Source organism: Castor canadensis, chromosome 12 (genome assembly GCF_047511655.1).
Source record: "Castor canadensis chromosome 12, mCasCan1.hap1v2, whole genome shotgun sequence".
Taxonomy (NCBI): domain Eukaryota; kingdom Metazoa; phylum Chordata; class Mammalia; order Rodentia; family Castoridae; genus Castor; species Castor canadensis.
The window spans coordinates 113,178,319-113,194,143 of NC_133397.1; the positions used below are offsets into that span (position 1 = coordinate 113,178,319).

Below are 15,825 nucleotides of genomic sequence, written 5' to 3' on the forward strand. Positions count from 1 at the left end.
CCTCTGTGACCAAACCACACTTAGCTGTGACCACCTCCCAGGGCCCAACATGGAGGCCAGGAATGAATTTCATCCTTTAGTGTCCTCCAAGCAAAGAATTTGGGCTGGGAAACTGTCTTGTGGATTTCTAGTTTGATCTCTCTTTGATCTTTCTGTGCTTTCCTGTACTTGCAGTACTATCTAATCTAGTCCTGAACTTAATTTAGAAAGGATTAGCATTGACCACTGTGGTTCAAGCCTGTAATTCTAGCTACTCAGGAGGTAGAGATCAGGAGGATTGCAGTTTGAAGCCACCCCAGGCAAAGAGTTTGCTAGACCCTATCTTGAAAAAACCCATCACAAAAAAAGGGCTGGTGTAGTGGCTCAAAATGTAGACCCTGAGTTCAAGCCCCAGTACTGCAAAAAGCAAAGCAAAACAACAACAAACGAAATGGTTGCAGTTGGATAGACACTTCAAGAACCTCTCAGTTCTTGAGCTCCAGCCTTATCTAATCCATTTCAGAAGCCAGTCTGTAGCTATGGCAGGCAGCTTTGTTTTTATACTGACCATTATGACCAGATATTAGCAAATGCTTCTCAAAAACAAAAACAAACAAAGCTGTAGGGAATGAGAATTTTGGCAGTAAATGAGATTAAGTAAAAATAAAACAAAAATGAAAATTTTAAATGAATGACTTTAAGAAACTTGTTCTATGTTAATGTACATTATGGGTCTCTAAAAGAAAAGTCTATTTAAATAACTATAAATCTATTCTTATACTGAAGATTATTTATTCATAATCCTTGTGTTCTTATAATAATTCTTGCACATTTAAATAGATTTCTGCCTCTTCCAGTCATTGCAAGTGTTCTTTAAGGGTTAGAGAGCTTTGCTATTTAATCTAGTCTGGGATTCTGGACAGACTGGCTGGTAGCAATGCCAGATAGGCAGACGTTGGTGTGGGTGGGTTTCTCCAGTTGATATGCTCCACGCAGAGACCAGCACTAGTGTCTGCATCTCAGCCTAGAGCAGGCTGCAGGAAGGCATTGAGGATTGATGGAGTCACTGCTCTGCAGCCAGATTGGGCAGGACTAGAGGCTTCTTCCTTGGATAATTGCTGACCTGCAGCTGCTTCCTGGCCTGGGGAAACTTAACGTGAGTACTATAATTTAGTTGGTGAAGATGACTAATTAAAAGTTCAAAGAACATAGTGTTCCATGCATCACAGTCTGGTAAACACTTGGAATCAGGCAGGCCTAGTTAAGTGTGCCAGCACTGCCAAATGTCTGGCCTGAGACAACTTGCTTAACCTGTCTAACTTTCACAGCTTCCTCATCTTTTCAATGGGAATATTAACACTTATCACACATGTGGGGGGTGAGTGAGATTATTTCCTGGATGGCTCAGTAATGAGCAGTTGGTTCAGTAAATACTGACTAAAAGATCAAGTTCAAGCCATGTGTGGGTGCTCCATGCCTGCAATCCTAGCTACTCAGGAGGTAGAGATCAAGAGGATTGAGGTTCGAAGCCATCCAGGGCAAGATAGGAACAACCCTATCTTGAAAATCCGCAACACTAAAAAGGGCTAGCAGAGTGACTCAAGTGGTAGAGCACCTGCCTAGCAAGCATGAGGCCCTGTGTTCAAATCCCAGTACCACCAAGAAAAATCAAGTCCAGTGCTTATCTTTAAGTCTATTCCTAAGTGTGACCCTGAAACTTCTAACAGATTTTTTAGGAATAAAATACAACCAGGGCCAGAAGGTCTTTTGTTGTTTGTTTGTTTGTTTTTTGCAGTACTGGGGTTTGAACTCAGGGTCTACACCTTCAGCCAGCCCTTTTTATGTGATGGGTTTTTTTTGAGTTAGGGTCTCACGAACTATTTACCTGACCAGCACCTGGCTCCAGAAGGTCTTTAATAATCCTTTGGTTTTCATTTATTGGAAATAATTCTTAAGTTTTGTTTGCCCTTTATAAAAAAAATCGAGAAATAAAGGAGAGGAAAGGAGAAAAGAAAAAGTAAGGGAAAAAGACAAACGTAAATATCTTGGAGGCTCACTTCCATTGGTGAGTTTAGCAAGATGTTACTAGCACCTGACCTGTGACACAGATCTTTACAACAAGGTTACACAGTCAATAAAGTTCCTCTGTTCTTATTATCCTAAAAATATGTAGAACTTTGTAGGACAGGATCCCTCTCCTGTAAGCCTATTCAAGGCAACTTATGCTCATTTTTTTGAAAATCAGAACTTAATTCCTTTTTATTGCCGAATAATTTTCTATTGTTACCACATTTTCTTCATCAGTTAGCTGCTGAACTTTTGAGCTGTTTCTACTTTAAGGCTATTATGGGGTTTTTTTTGGGGGGGTGGGGTTTTTCCTTCCACCTATTTTTATTAGCAAATATTAATTATACAATGTAGGGGATTTCATTGTGATTCTTCCATAAATACACATAATATACTTTCATCAAATTCACATCCTTTATAACTTTTATCTTACTTCCCTTTCTCTCTCTCCATTCCCATTTAATCTTTCTTGCAATTTTTTTTTTTTTTGGTGGAAATGGAGTTTGAACTCAGGCTTCGAACTTACAAAACAGGCACTCTACACTTGAGCCACACCTCCGGTGGATTTTGGTCTGGTTATTTTGAAGATGAGGGCTCTTGAACTATTTGCCCAGGCTGCCTCAATCCAAGATCCTCCTGATCTCAGCCTCCCAAGTAACTAAGATTCCAGGCATGTACCAGCAGCGACCAGTCTTTCTTGCAGTTTTTAAATGGGTTTCATTATGACTTTTCTCACACACACATACAATGTGCTTGATCATATTCTCCCTCTTACTATGCTGATCTTAAGCAAGGAAAACCACTTCTATGGTAATTCTATCCAAAGTTTGATTAACCTGATTCTAGTCATGACAAAACATCAGACAAACCCAGAGGGGCATTGCAGAAAATAGCTGGACTTTATTTTTTTGGAACATCAATGTCATGAAACTCAAAGAAAAACTCAGGTACTGCACAAACTAAGAGACTAAGAGACCTAGCAGTGAGAGACAAGGGATACCCACTCAGAGAATTCCCTTACTGCAAAGGAAATTGATGGAGTAATTGGTGGAATCTGAATAAAATCCACATATTTTAATAGCATTGTATCAGTGTTAGTTTCTTGATTTACATCACTGTTAAGTGGCTATGTTAATAAATGTTTTTGTTTGTCAAGATGCACACTAAAGTATTTAGGAGAAAGGACCTCATGTTAGCAATTACAGTCAAATGAGAGGGCCAGGGAAGGATAAAGCAAATGTGGTAAAATGAGTATTTGGGAAGCATGAGTGAAGGGAGCTCAGAAATTCTTCATGTTCTTTTTGTCAACTTTTCGGTAAGTCTGAATATTTGTCAAAAATAAAAAGTAAAAAAAAAAGTTGAAAATGAGTAAATGATACAAAGGATTCTGATTTTAAAATCATTACAACTTGAGTTCCTAATGATACTGATGTAGTATAATAAACTGTTTTAGAGTAATGAACCATGGAGTAATTTTAAGGCCTGCATTTGTTCTTGATATAGAGTGAATATTACTCAGACAAGTTTTAAAAGACATGAAGCATAAAGGAAAGGCTACTAAAGGGTGAAGAGATGGCAGTACGCTACATGTAACATATGAAGACAGCTTAACGAAATCCACCAGACACTGTGTGAAAGAAGGAGGAGGGGAGTAGGAATATAATGGAGGGGTGAACTTGTTCAAGGTCATGGTACAAATCCCCTCATATTATTAATGTATGATAAATCCAAAAAAATTTTTAAGTCAAAAAAAGATGAGGCATAAAAATCATTTGCTATTCTTATTCTTTAATTTTCTGAAATGTCAAACAAATGTTTGGCAAATTAAATATATATATATGAAATATTTGATTTGCTAGCATACTTGTTTCACATCAGTTAGGTTTACAATTAAGTTAGCTTATGATAAAATGCACTAAAAATTTCTTTATAGAAACAAAGAACACGGTCTAATCTTGCCTGTTTAGAAAGAAATCTCTAAGAAAAGGGAATGTAGAATTATACAGTGTGGAATAAAGAACATTCCATCCAGAATCAGAAGGCATTTTAAATAGCTAGTAAGTAATTTTATGATTTTGGACAAGTCACTTTGAAAAATAAGCAGATAGGGATGTTATAACAGCTAACATTCATTGAGCTCTCACTATAAATTAGATACTTTATTTGAACAATAATCTCTGGATTCCTTCTAAGTATCAACATTAACATAGTACTCTCATTTAAAATGATTATAGAAATGTGGTATCTTTTCTCTTACAACAATTCTTGGCCATAGCTGTCATGAACAGAGAGGACTCATCACTACATTCCAACATAGAGATTCTTGGCTTCCATTCTGAGCTCTCACCCCTGGTTTTAGAAATGCATATCTTCCTCTTTCTCAAAACCTATTTTCAGACAGTCTTCCTAAACCAATTGCCCCAGCAGCCACCCTGGAGGCCACCTTTGGCCTCCAGGTCAGCTGTCTGGGTTCTCTGGATTCTTTTGATTCAGCATCAACACCTGCAGTAGCAGCTAGTCCTGGGAGCTTCCTGATTGCAGGTGCTCAGTCCATAGGGCCCAAGGTGAGCTACACAAAGTGTATGTTTCCTGGATAGATAGAAAGAAGTGCTGTGGGATGACTAATCTAAGAACACAAACCAAACTACTGTAACTAAATTAACATGGCAATTCTTAGAATGGAAGCTGAGAGAAAGAGAATGGCTGTGCCTTCATGAAAGTGCCATCCTTCTTTTTGATGTAGGGGACTCTTCACCTCATTTAAAGCCACATTCCATCAACACTGTCATGTGGACCTCTGGAGAATCACTCTGCCCAGGACTAGAGCCAGGACCTATCTGCTCAGTGATTTTGCCATCCACTTCCTTTTTTTAATTAATTAATTTTTTATTGTTGAACTGGGGGTACATTGTGACATTTACAAAAGTTCTTATATATTGAGATAAATTCACTCCCTTCATCATTCTCCTTTACCCCCCCCTCTCTATTCCTCGAATAATTTCAACAGGTCTCACTTTTCCATTTTCATACATAAGTATAAATATTTCCACCAAATTCACCCTCCTGCATGCTATCCACTTTCAAATGCCATGTACACAACAGGGCTTGTCACTTCCTGTGGTCATGCGATGTATTATCCTATTGCTTAATTTCATTTCCAACATGTTTGGGGGTTCATACTTCTTTGACCTTGCATATACAATGCCCTCTCTATCTGGAATTCCATTGCTCCCAGTTCCCAAGAAAACTCATACTTCTTCAAAGCTGAACTCAAGCAGTCACTGCCTCTCTTGGGGAGTCTTTGGCTTACTCCTACACTGCCCCTCCATTGTGTGCATGTTCTCCTTACCTTACAGAAAACAGCATGTTGTGCTGAACTTGTGTATCGCTGTGTCTGCCCTCAGTGGTAAACTCTTTGAGACTGAAAACTCCATCAGTTATCCTTCTGTCTCCAGCACTGAGCACAAAACCTGGCCATTGGCATATTGCAGGGTAGCAGAGAATGGGAAAGGAGAAAAGGAGACTGAGGGCCTTTGGGCAGTCAGAGCTTAACCAGAGGGCATAAGAAACTAAGGACCAACAGAGTTTTCTTTTCTAGTTTGTGCCTCCTGTCAATGGACAAAGCCGACTTCACCTGATGGTAGTAATGGTAGCTGTGAAGGGATATGAACTTTGGATCATTTTCTGTAGGTGTAAAGGTACCCGATCCTTTGGTTTAAAAGCTAAATACTCTTAACTGGCCTACACAGGAAACTTCACAGGAAATCATGTTTCAGTTCAGCATCTGTTCCCATTCAACCACAGTTTCAAAACAGTACAGATTCCGCTCAAGATTGAGAAAGTAAAACTTTATTCGGCCATCAGCTAAGATTCTTCTTTAGCTCAGTGTTATATCCAAAGCACGTGTATAAAGTGGTAGGTTTTGTCTCCCGTGAGAGTTCCTTAATGGCAGGACTACTGCTGGATAAAAATCCCCCTTCTACCTAACCTCTCTTCTTCCCCACCAGTACCTTGCAATGCACAGTGTGTGGCCTCAGGCGGTACCTAATCCTAGATTGTTAAATTATTTCATTGAAAAGTCTGGTCTTTCTAAATTCCAGGTTCAGTAGTCCCTGAGGTTCTTTGGGAAACTAGAACTCTCTTCCCCAGTCCCACCTATCATTCTTAGGTGAGTAGGTGTGGTCACAGGGGACTTTCCTCTTGCTCCTCCAGGACATAATCAAAAGAGAGTCTCAACAGGTCTTGGGTGGAGAAAGACCTGATAAAGACTTTCCTGTGGTGACCAGCAATTATTGTTGTGATCACAGAAAGTCAGAACTTAGAAGGCTGGCTATGACTTGGCTGCAACCTCATTAATTATGGCACATGAATTAGAAATCATCACTGTAATGCCAGGCGCCATTTACTCACACCTACAATCCTAGCTACTCAAGAGGCAGAGATCAAGAGGATCACAGTTCAAAGCCAGCCTGGGCAAATAGTTCATGAGACCCTATCTCGAAAAAAAAAGCCATCACAAAAAAGGGCTGGTGGAGTGGTTCAAGGTGTAGGCCCTGAGTTCAAACTCTAGTACTGCAAAAAAAGAAATTACTGGATCTTGTAGGTTGCCTTTCATAAGTGCATTTTGTGGTACATATATATATTTAAATTTTCATGTTTTATGTACCAAGGGTAAGTTAATTTGGGAGAGCCCTACAAATCACAGTGTTCTTCGTAAGCCTCCCTTAGGGATCTAGCCCTTCACCTCTCTCTCTCTCTTTTTTTTTTTTAATGGCGGTGCTGCAGTTGTACTCAGGGCCTCACACTTACTAGGCACAGATGCTCCCACTTGAGCCACTCCAGCCTTTTATGCTTTAGTTATTTTTGAGATAGGGTCCCACTTTATGCCAGGCTGGCCTGAAACGTGATGCTCCTGCTTATGGTTTCTGTGCAATAAGTTGAGAGACACACCCCACCACACCCAGATATTTCTGTTGAGATGAGGTCTCACAAACTTTCCATCTCTGACTCCTGAATGGTTAGATAGCCTTCACCTCTAAAGTACAGTCACTGAGCACCTCCAATGTTACAATTTTTAGCCATTCTTCCATTTAGTGGCTTTGAGGAGTGACAGTGGGATTCCCTTACTTTACTTTTGAAAATTTCTCAAATGGAAAAATCCATTTAAAACCACAAGACCAGCCAGGCACCTGTGGCTCACTCCTGTAATCCTAGGTACTGAGGAGGCAGAGATCAGCAGGATAGTGGTTCGAAGCCAGCCTGGGCAAATAAGTTCATGAGACCCTACCTCAAAAATACCTGACACAAAAAGGGCTGGTGTAGTGGCCCAAGGTGTAGGCTCTAAGCTTGCCCAGGTACCGCAAAAAAATAAAACCACAAAATCAGTTTTCTAAAGACAAAAGCAGGTAGGAAATCACCCCAACTTCATCTCACACAGAAAGCTCCAGGCATCAGAAATCGTCATAAAAAGTAATTTTAGTTGTAATTTAAGAGTGTGAATACCCACATCCAAAGAGGTATCAGATAATGGAAGTAGGTTAAGTCAAAGCGTTTATGGCCTGAATGCCTTCAGGAAGATGTCACCAGATATTGATAATCTAAATATTTGTGAAATTAGGATTCAAAAGTTACTAGAGAGGTGTACGGAGACCCTTAAGAAAACATACCCTACATAAAATGGTTCAGAGCTTTGCCCTCAAACCAGATTAAAAAGTTATTAATCTTACCTTTTTGCAGGCACTGTCCCTCTGTCCTTTAAGCAGAATTTGGTGATTATCTTTGAGGTGACCACGGCAAGGCTGGTAACACAGATGTCCGGGGCTATTTGTGTAAAAGGAGAAGTGAAGGGAGAAAAAAATATAATCTTGCCGTGACGACAGGAAGCCCAAATGAGAAGACGGAGGAAGTAAGGCTGAGTCCGCCCTTTTAGCCTCAGAAATTCAACCCTTCCCCAGTGGCTTCTTAGAAGCTTCCTTCCACAGCTCACTTTAAACTGGTTTCTGAGAAACAATGGAAAACCTGAAGAATAAGTTGGTTCAGGAACCAATCTGAGTCCTAGTGGGCTCTAGGTTGATTCCGGTGATGGGTTTTGTCTAGAGAAGATCTATGCTTCCCAATCAAGGTTGCACCTCAGAATTACCGGTAGATTTGTTCTAGAATAAATATGCCTGGCCCCACCACCAGAGTTCCCATTTAAGTAGATTGACACTGGAGTGAAACACAAGAATCATTATTTTTAAAAGTTTTCTAGGATCCCATTCTTAAGACTGTCTATCTGAAGACATTCTATTCTCAACTGACTCCCACCAGCTGGCTTCAGGTAGTCTCTTGGCTCCACTTTGGCCACCATTTTCTGACTTCTCAGTCTCAAAAGCAAGATTGTCCTAGATGGGGGTGTTGTTAGGGGCAGTCTTGAAGGCATGACCCCCATGGGGAGCCAACGGAAATGATAAAATTGGTAAAGAAAGCACCAGATTCAGAGCCCTAAGATGTGGGTTTCAATCACAGCTCTAACTTTGAAAATTGGACCCTCTCAACCTGGGTTGATTAATAGTGACATCTAATAGTAATCCTCTACTTTCTGTTCCACACCCACTTATAGGTGAAGGAACAGGAGCTCAAAGAGATTTAATAATCTGCCCAAGATTATATAATTAAGAAATGGCAGAGTCCTCACAACCTCTATTTCAAAGTTACAGAGAATGGAAACACTCTGAGAAATATATTGTAAAAAAACATGGTTCTAATTTTGACTTTGTTGCATCTGCTGGACCGTTTTTAGACTGGAAAGACAAAAGGACCTGGTGACAACTCAAATGTATTACTAGTCAGTTGTGATATTTGGAACTAAATATCAAGCACCATTTTCTTCATCTGCTACATAAATAGATGGGTGATGCTCTCCCCAGCGCTTGACTTGAAAGAACGCATCTGAAGAAGCTAGCTCTCTCCCTCATCCTGTAGCATCCAAATTCTGAAGTAACCTACTATGAGGGCTGGCTCCTGAGGAAAACTGAATTAAACATTTAAAACAAAAGTTTCCTTACTGCAGAGATTGTCAGTCCTTAGTATTCTCTGAGCAGGGAATACAATAAGCAGATTTCCCAAACTCATGTGACCATGGACTAATCTTGCATTCAAGATCCACCTTATATATACTTCAAATCCAGCTTCCAAATTCAGTTCAGTAACTTGGCTTCAGTATGTTCCTTCCCCAGTGCCCACCAGCTCAGGGAAGCCCTGAATATGCAGCTGCCTAAGTCAGAGCCCAGGTATCCTCTTAAGTTACCCTCTCACCCTCTATCTATTATCTACCACCAAGTTTTATAAATTATCCATGCTCTATTTCTCAATCAGGACAATTCCTCCAACCCCATAGACACTGTATTAGCCCTTACCTCTTACCTGGGTTACAGGATCTTCTTCTCTCTCAAAATAAGCTTGGCTATTTCTTCACTCTTCCCACAGGAGGCAAGGACAGCCTTCTAAAATGTAAATTTAACCAAGTCACTCCCCAGCTTAAAACCCTCAGCTGGCCACTCCTTCCCTCCCTCCACCCCAAGTCCAGACACACTAGATAACACTGGACAGTGATAGGACATTCCTTTGAGTTGCTTGAACAATTTACCTTGTTCCTGTCTATCTGTTTGTCTGTCTCTCTTCTCCATCTTTCCCTTTCTCCCTCTTCTTTTTTTTTTTTTTCTGGTACTGAGGCTTGAACTCAGGGCCTTCACCTTGAGCCACTCCAACTCCACCAGCCTATTTTTGCAAAGGGTTTTTCGAGACAGGGTCTCGAGAAACTATTTTACCAGGATGGCTTTGAACCATGAGCCTCCTGATCTCTGCCTCCTGAGTAGCTAGGGTTACAGGCGTGAGCCACTGGTGCCCAGCTCCTTTCTCCCTCTTCTATCTCACTTTCATGGCCTAAGACTATCCTCTCACCTCTTCACCTGACTAATTCTTACTCATCTTCCACATCATAGTTCCTTCAGGAAGCCCTTCATACAGGACTATGTAATCCTACTACATGCCCACAATGCACACACACCACCTTACCTCCCTATCGTTCATTGTCTTTGTTTCCTACTAGAATCAAATCTTTGTAGGTCCTGTGTTGCTGTGTTGCTCTGTGTATGTTGAATGATCTTCCTCATTGTTGTACATTGAGTGCCTAGTATTGTGTCTACCACATAGGCAGTAAATATTGGAATAGCTTCAGGTAAGGAGAGGCCTGAAAGTTAGAGGACAGAGGTTTGAGACAGAAGGAGAGAGCAAGAGGCAGAAAGAGATAAATAGAATGAACATTTTTGGAGGGGGAAGTGGTTGTTAAAAATGAGATCTTCAGATTATTTCAAGACGAGAATTGCTCATAGTAAAATTGAATGACCATTTTAGCAGGGAAATTTTTTTCTGTACATATTTGTTTTCATTACCAGCTGGAAAGGACTAATCGAAGTACTTGTCAACCAGAGGTGGTTGTGGCCTGTGAGTTGGGGTAGGGCAGAAAACTGTTTACTCACTTATCCCCAAACTTACCAGATTTTATTGAGAACAAATACTGTTCTGACTATTCAGGTTTGCAATCCATTTGGAGGAACGAGAACAAAAATAAATGGAGAATAAGACAATGTCAGGGCACCCCATGCTGTTGAGTAACCCAGAAGAATGCTCAAAAACCTTGAAAAAAAACTAAATTAGAAAAGGGATTTAGCAGAAGTTCAGACTCCTGTTTTGGTCTTCTCACTTCATAATAGGTTGGTCAACTATGGTAGGTGATAATGGAACCTGGAATTTAAGAGAGTTGAACTTGGCTTAAGTTTGGGAGTGTAAATCATTGATGTTCATTATCGCTCAGTAGTACCCGCCAAATGACATCCTGAATGGACAAAACACATGTGGATATGTTGAAGGAAATGGACCACTTAGGCCATTTTTCCTCCTGATCCTTTTAGATGAATGAGTCTTGTAAGTTACATTTTATGCTTTTATCATTAGAAAACAGTCACTACTGAAATATGAGGAGAACACAGAAGCTTGTTTGAGCAAATCGCAAAGGAAACAAGAATATTGGAGTTTAAGAGGCTTATGAAAATTGCAAGATTAGGAGTTTCAGATGGGAGAATAAATTTAACTTATAGCACATTATAAGGGTAAAGTTTTGAAGTGAATATAATAGAACAATTTTGTGTGTGTGTGCAATACCAGGGATTAAACTCAGGAGCTCACCTTGCTGTGTAGGTACTCTACTACTTGAGCCACTAATCTTTTTGCTTTGTTTTTTTCCTTCTTTTGATAGGGTCTCCCTAACTTTTGCCTAGGCTGGTCTTGAACCATGATCCTCCTGTCTCTGCTTCTGGAGTAGCTGGGATTGCAGGTATGGCAATTGAACATTATTTTAAAAAGCAAATTATTCATACAAATTGATTACTCTTATAAGTTGCATCTTATACAAGTGCTTAAAATTCTAACATTTCCCTTACTGAATATAACTAGTATTTTTAAAAAATTCATAATGAGAAATTAATTAAAATCTGGGTCTTAAGGATGAGACATATATTTTTGAGAGCCTATGTCATTCTTAGGGCCTAAATCAAATATCTATAACTTATCACAGACAATTGTGCCAGTAGAAGGCTACCATGAATGTAAGCTTGTATCTGTGCCACACTGGGTTAAGCCCCAGAGGCTATTGGTATTGTAGCTCTAATAAAAAAGAAATCTACCCAGAAGATAAATACTGAATTATGAAATCTTAAAACTAAGAGTACGATGTAATGGAAATAACAGAGGGTTGGAAGCCAGAAGTCATTCACAAAAATACTTTGAGAAAGTCATTTCACATTTCTGAGCATTAGTTTCTTCATCTGTGCCATGGGGGTCATTTCTAATTCATAGCCAAATGAGGACCAAATGTTGAAGTTTTGTAGAGTCCAAAGTGAAAGGTAGTGTTGCTCATTACCATCAGTTATTCCTTAGAAAGCACCTAGGCAAGATTTCTGATTATTTTCCAAATTTGGAGCCTAAGACCTAAAGTGGATAAAGAGACTCGCCCTTGACCTCAGCTCCATAAGAAATAAGCAGATATCATAGTCCACCACTCGCTTAGTGCTTAGAGGAAAGGCAGACCCCAAAAGAAGGCACAAGAAATTTTCCCCTTGTCCTGAAGGCTCAATTTCAGCATGAAAGTTGTGACTCTGAAAGTTCTATTTTCTTTGAACTCAAGTGAGTCAGACTAGAAAGAAACCACTAAGACTCGATGATATTGTAGCTCAAGTTGGATGGGCTTTCATGCCATCTTGACTGAACTCAAAGAAAGCAAAGTACAGGTCTCTCAAGAAACACAACTAATTCTTGTGATGACATCAGTGGCTCTGAAATCTCCCTCCTGTACCCCCCAATCCAGCTTTGACAGTACATCTGTATCTCTTCCCCATCCATCACCAAAAGAGTGCATAGCCATGGAACAAGAAAGAGCAACTTATAGAATGTAGCATTCTCACCTTTTGTCATCAGAAAGGAATCTGTCCATTTGTGCAGGGCTTTTTGTGCAGGGCAACCCACAACTGAGTCTGAAGACCAGATATGTCAAAGTGGGTCAGTACTAACTGGGAGTATCCAGTGTCCCATAGGGACAGACATCCTTGATAAGCCAGGCAAAGTCATTGGCAATTGTTGCTTTTAGACTGAACTTGCATGCGTGACTGGCATTCAGGAGTTTTAAAAAATACAGATCTGATTTCATATATTTTGGCTATTGCAAATAATGCCATAATAAACATGGGCATGCAGATATTTCTTTGACATGCCGATGTCATTTCCTTTGGATATCTACCCCAAAATAGGATAGCTGGATATATGGTAGCTCTATTTTTAGTTTTTAAAAAATAGCATACTATGACTAATTTACATTACTACCAACAGTTTATAAGTTCCCTTTTCTCTGTATCCCCTTAAGAATTTATTTTTTGCCTTTTTTGAGAATAGTCATTCTGACTGTAAGAGATGACATATCATTGTAATTGAAATTTGCATTTCCCTGATTAGTGATGTTGAACATTTTTTTCATTGGCTGCTGGCCGTTTGTATGCCTTCTGTTGTCAAATGTCTATTCAGATTACTTGTCCACTTTTAAATAAAATATTTGGTTTTTGTTTGGGAGATTTTCAATTTTGTCATATATTCTAGATGTTAAACCTGTGTTAGAGGAATAGTTTTCAAACATTTCTCCCATTCTATAGATTGTGTCTTTACTTTGTTGTTTCCTTTGCAGAAGCTTCTTACTTTAAAAATTTTCTATTTTTTCCCTGTGCTTTTGGGATCTTGTCTAAAATCACATATACCAATGTCTTGAAGCATTACTCATAACAGGGTTTTTTGGTGGCATTGGGGTTTGAACTCAGGCTTTACTCTTGCTAGGCAGGCACTCTACCACTTGAGCCACTCTGCCAGCCCTTTTTCAAAATAGGTTTTTTTCAAGATAGGGTTTCCCAAACTATTTGCCCAGGGCTAGCTTCAAACTGTGATCCTCCTGATTAGCTAGGATTGCAGGCATACACCTCTGGTACCCGGCTCCTATAATTTCTTGTCAGATGTTTACATGTCTTACATTTAGGTCTTTGATCTATTTTTACTTTATTTTTGTATATGGTGAGTGATAGGGGTCGAGTTTCATTTTTCTGCATATGGATATCCAGTTTTCCTAGCACCACTTCTTAAAGAGGTTGTCCTTTTTCCAGTCAATCAAGATGTCCATCAGCAGAGGAGCAGATAAAGAAAATGTGGTATATATACACAATGGAATATTATTCACCTATAAAAATAAAGAAATTTTGTCTTTTGCAGCAACACGGATGGAATCACAGAACGTTATGTTAAGTGAAATAAATCAGGTACAGAAAATCAAGTACTGCATGGTTTTACTTATATGAGGAAGCTAAACAAGTTGATCTCATAGAAGAAGAGAGTAGAATAGTGATTACAAGAGGCTAGGGTGGATGGGAGAACAGAGGGAGGCTAGACAATGAATATCAAAATATGATAATTAGGAGAAAAAAGTTCTAGTGTTCTATTGCACAGTAGGCTGATAGTAGTTTACAACAACTTATATTTTATAAGGAACTACAATAGAGAAATTCATAGGCTTCCAACACAAAGAAATGATATTTAAGGAGAGGGAAATGCTAATTAGCCTGATTTGTTCATCGCACATTGTGTACATGTATCAAATTGTCACACTGTACTCCACAAATGGGTATAATTATTATGCTTCAATTAAAAGTAAAATTGTAAAGATTGCAGTGTTGTTATAGTGCTGGTAGCTATTATTTAAAGCGTCATCTACAGAAGCTGTTCATCCGAGGAGCTGTAGCCTTCTCCAAATGCCCTCCTTATTCTCCTCTTATCTAGAGCACACCAACTATCTTTGGCTTTTCAGGGTCTTGTTTTGTATATATTTTCCAGCAAAGAAACAAGGGAAGCTATAAAGAAAAGAAAGTTTTAGTTTTATTTTGTGGGCATATATAAGAGCAGAAGTCTATTCAAATGAAGTTTTAAATGGAACAGCAATAAATAAGATAGAAAAAGCAGAACTGTTCAGAGACCACATGGGTAGGGCTCAGAGACTGCTTACCCTCCCTCCTTTTTTGGTGACTTCTTAGGTAATTTTGCCCAACTCTAAGGCTAGAAAATCACTGGCTCAGGTGGTCAGACTTCTTGATTTTTTTGTTAGTGTTTGGGATTTATTGACAATGTAGGACTTCTCCAGTCTTACAGACCTCATTAATTTGGAAGGAGCTCCCAGGCTTTGTGTTTCAATTTTTCATGTCTTAATGGAAATAGGAAACTGATTCTAACCCAAATCTTCTCTTCCCTATTTGAAGGCAGGGAGTTGTGGCTTTCTGAAAAAGGAATAGTGGGGAAATATTTCTCCCAGATGGCAGTGGTTTGCTGACCACAAAAACCCTGAGTCTTTGTAACAGGATTCCAGGCTGTGACCTGTAGGAAGAGCACATTCTTGATGTACAATCAACATAACAATTGTCTTAATGACAAATTTAATTTTAGAGAAATTTTAGGTTCACGGTGCAATTGTATAGAAAGTGTAAAGAATTCCCACATATTCTCTGACCCTATAAACACACAGCCTTTCCACCATCAAAATCCTACACCCAAGTAGCACAATTGTTATAACCAATGAACTTATCATCCAATGTCCAAATTAGCATTCATTCTTGGCATTGTATATTCATTCTGTGGATCTGGACAAATACACAATGACACATATCACTCTTATAATATCATACAAAGTAGTTTCACCACCCTGAAATTCCTCTGTATTCTTCTTATTCATCCCACCCTCCCTGCTAACACCTGGAACCACTGATCTTTATATTGTCTCCATAGTTTTGGTCTTTTTTTTTTTTTTTGGTGCTGGGATCAAACCCAGGGCCTCATGCATGCCAGGCAAGCGCTCTACCACTGAGCTACATCCCAGCCTTTGTTCATCATCTTACCATTTTTGTCCGGCATAGTGCCTTCAACATAGTAGGAGGTTCCTGCTGAATATATGAACGAGTGAGTGAGCAAACTTATCAGTTCACTTTAACTATAGTCTTTTGACAAAGAATCCGAGACTGCTGGAGATGATGGTACAGAGTCTGACTTACTTAGAAACATATACACCCAGGACATTAGTTTACTTGAGACTATTGGAACTCAGCAGTGTCTGTGACCACTCTCAAAAGCAGCTGGTCAACTGATACAGCTCTTTTCCTTTTCACA

At 39.4% G+C, this 15,825-nt stretch overlaps 1 protein-coding gene across 2 annotated transcripts in view; it reads right to left on the reverse strand.

Moving 5' to 3' along the window:
- Positions 1–8,109, reverse strand: part of Cd53 (CD53 molecule) — a 28,712-nt gene extending 20,603 nt beyond the window's left edge. For both annotated transcript variants that reach the window (XM_074050788.1, XM_074050787.1), the window contains exon 1: positions 7,773–8,109. The gene's annotated coding sequence lies outside the window, so the exon portion shown is untranslated. The remainder of the gene's footprint in view (positions 1–7,772) is intronic.
- Between the last annotated feature and the right edge of the window lie 7,716 nt (positions 8,110–15,825).